The sequence below is a fragment of the Callorhinus ursinus genome, unplaced genomic scaffold (assembly GCF_003265705.2).
Source record: "Callorhinus ursinus isolate GAN/ISIS: 27379988/994484 unplaced genomic scaffold, GSC_fseal_2.0 scaffold29, whole genome shotgun sequence".
Taxonomy (NCBI): domain Eukaryota; kingdom Metazoa; phylum Chordata; class Mammalia; order Carnivora; family Otariidae; genus Callorhinus; species Callorhinus ursinus.
Window position 1 is genome coordinate 13,704,931 of NW_027397091.1, and position 3,927 is coordinate 13,708,857.

Sequence of the window (3,927 nt, forward strand, 5' to 3'; positions counted from 1 at the left end):
TGACATCGCAGGGTGATTGAAAGGGTTTGGGATGTGATTTCCTATTTGGTTCAGACAAAATAAAACCATTATCTATGCTTCATCTTTTTTAAAGACATTGTTTCCCGGGCTCTTCAGCGCTTGGAGTCTGTTACAGCACGGAGGCACAATATTAGCTTGTCACAATTATAGATCAGTTCATCACCAAAGTAAGCCTCCAATCTCCTTGAACTCTTTCCAAGGGAAATGACTTTCCGGGGTCTGCCTTATCCCTGGGTATTTTGCCTTTTGAAAAAGATGGCACAGTGGTCATCTGTTCGCTGTGGAGAGCTATGGGGCAGCACGTGGCCAGACACACTGGGGAATCTGCAGGCAGCCAGCTAGGAGAGACAGAGGCACCACTCCCCTGTTTAGCTCAAGGGTAAGTGGGAATGAGGCACTCAGACATGTGGATGTGGTGGGGGTCAAGTGGTTGCTTAAACGGGTTAAAGATACACTTGCTGTTGAAAGACATAGGGTTCCCTGGTGCATTTCTTATCTGTCACTAAGGCATGCCCAGCTCAGTGGGCTCATGTGGTCAGGCCACAGTGAGGGTATCAGGATGGCTCTCAGTACTCTCCCCCTTTCACTTGTACTTCCGGCCAACCTAGGAAGCCACGCCATTAATGTCCCGGCCCCCAACCCTGCTTTACTCAACAACAGCCTGTCTGTCACCAGATCTACTATCTAAGACCCAGGTGTCAGATTGCTGGCTCTACACTGCAAAGAGTTTCTCCATCCCAGGGGCCTTCTGGGCAGCAGGCTTCAACCCAGCCCTGCACGCCTCCACACAAGGAGTAGAAGGTTCCGCGGCCTGTTACTTCTCCTAGAATCAAAACATCTTTAATTCACCCCCAGGTGGATGCAGCACACATATCCAGTCATCAACCAGTCTGTTGGTGGTTTTTTTTTTTTTAATTGTGGTAAAATATATATAACCTAAAGTTTACCATTTTAAAACATACAGTTGCCCCAGAACTTTTCTAGCATCCCCAACTGAAGCTCTTCATCCCTTTGCTAACTATAACTCCCCTTTCCTCCCTTCCCCCAGACCCTGGCAACCACCATCCAACTTTCTGGCTCTATAAATTTGGCAACTCTGGGTACCTCATATAAGTGGCATCAGACAGTATTTTTCCTTTTGTGACTGGATGATTTCACTTAGCATAATGTCTTCAAAGTTCATCCATGTTGTACTGTGTGTGAGAACTTCCTTTTTAAGGCTGAATAATATTCCATTGTATGTACATAACACATTTTGTTGGTCCATTCATCTGTTGGTTGGCTGCCTTTAGGCTGCTGTGGGTAACATTGTTGTGAATGTGGGTGTATAAATATCTATTCAACTTCCAGGTTTTCATTCTTTTGTTATTTTGGTATATACCCCAAAGCGGGACTGCTGGATCATATGGCATTCTATGTTTAATTTTTTGAAGAACTTCAATACCGTTTTCCACAAGGTTACACCATTCACATTGCATAATTCACAATGCACAAGGATTCCAATTTCTCTACATCCATGCCAGCATTTGTTCTTTTCTGTTTTTTTGATAATTGTCACCGTAATGGGTGTCCTGTTGATGTTTTTTAAATGTTGTGACCACCGTTCATTTAGAAAGTTGCTTCAAAATAAAGGAAAGAAAAGGAATATGGAAAGAAAACCACTGAGAAGAGGTCATTGAGTACTGAACCAAGAAATGAGTGAGTTAAAGAGGGGAGTAGTGTGTGTGTGTGTGTGTGTTGGGTTTGTGTATATATGTTTTACAAGATAACAGCCACCATCATCAATCTTGTTGCTAGTGACCAGACCTCTTTTGGATCTGAGAAGATGGACACTCCAATCGTTCATACGTCTAAATTTTTTCATATATATTCTTAAGTTACAACAAGCTTAGACCACTGTCATCATTTTAATCTATTAGCTCCACAAAACTAAAATATATTTATTAATAATAATATCAATAAAAAATAGGTAAATAGAGGGGCACCTGGGTGGCTCAGTTGATTAAGCATCTGCTTCTGGCTGAGATCATGATCTCCAGGTCCTGGAATTGAGCCCCACATCAGGGTCCTTGCTCAGCGGGGAGTCTGCTTCTCCCACTCCCTCTGTCCCGCCACACTGCTCATGCTCTCTCTTTCTCTGTCTCAAATAAGTAAATAAATAAAATCTTTAAAAAATAGGTAAATAGATGACCACCTGGGAGGAAATATTTGCAATATTTAAAACTGATAAGGGATTAATATTTAAAACATATAAATAACTCCTGTAAATTAATAGGGAAAATCAAGAAATCAAATGGAAGAGTGGGTAAAGAATATAGATAAGCAGTTTGCAGGCAGAAAATGAAAGGATGAAAAGAAGTACATGAAACAATCCTCAGCTTCACCAGAAATCAGAGAAATAACAATTAAAACAAGGAATCCACCTTGCACTCCTTAGAATGGCAAAATGTAAAATAGCAAAAAAAAAAAAAAAAAGAAAGAAGAAAGGAAGGAAGGAAAAAAAAGAAAGAAGTCAAGTGTTTGTGAGTAGACCAAGAACTTCCACACACACTGTTGGAAATGTCAACTCAGGCAGCCATTCTGGAAAACAAACTGATGTTGTTTCACTACATTAATGACGTTGAAGCCAAAGGAGGCAGAAATCCCTTTCTTGAATATCTCAGAGAAATTCTTGGACAGGTGTGTAAGAAAATGTGAATGAAGATCTTCATCACAGTGTGGTTTGTGGTACTGGGGGTTGGGGAGAGGCAATTTGGTGCCCACAACAGGGCAAGATCAACAGAACTCGTGGGTGAGCCAGGGAATATAGCAGGTCGAAGGTACATTCAGCAGCATGGAGCTATGGTAAGACAAAACATTAAGGGAAAAAAATCAGGAAACAGACTGAGATAGACCGCATGTGACTCTTAATACCATTTATGTACACTAAAAGCTCACACAGACACAAAACAATGCTAAGAGTTTTTAAAGAATGCTTTTCATATACTTTTTAAAGAATGTATATTAGGGATGCATATCAGCACATGGGAATGGGTGCCTAGGAGGGGGCAGGAGAATGGATATGAGAATTAGGAATAAAGAGGAAAAGAACAAAAATAAAACAAGAGACGGGACTTGCAGCAGACCGCTGATGATAGCATGCTAAAGATGATCAGGAAAAATGAATATGGTTAGCTCGGGTTTCCTTAGCTGGGGCCAAACATAAAATAAAACAAAGGGAAAAAAAGCAAAAGAAGACCCAGTGATCAACATCTGAGCTGATCCTTGGCCTTACATCATGATATCTATCTCTATATCCCACTACCCAGAACATTCCAGCATAAAGAGCGAGGAGTTCTATATAATAAGTGCACAGGTTTTCCTCATACTTAATAGTGAAGGATCGAATGCTTTCCCCCTAAAATCAGGAACAGGACGAGTCTGCTGTCACTACTTTTATTCAATATTATACTGGAGGTTCTAGTCAGGACAATTAGGGAAAAAAGAGGGGGTGGGGAGAGAGAAAAGAAAAAAGAAACAAGTCAGTCAGACTCGAAAAGAATTATCAAACTATCTCTATCTGCAGAGGATATGATCTTATATACGGAAAATCAAGTTCAGCAAGATTGCAGGATACAAGATTAATGACAAAAATCAATTATATTTCTATACACTGGTAGGGAAGAATCCAAAAATGAGTTTAAGAAATTTACACTAGCATCAAAAAGAATAAAATACTTCGGAATAAATGTATAGGAAGACATAACAATAAAACGGTCATTCTCTCCAAATTAACCTACAGATTCAACACGGTCCCTACGAACTCCTAGCTGGCCTTCTTGCAGAGGCGGCCAAAGGGATGCTAGAACTCATATGAAAATTCAAAGGACCCAGAACAGCCAAAACAATCTTGAAAAAGAAATACAA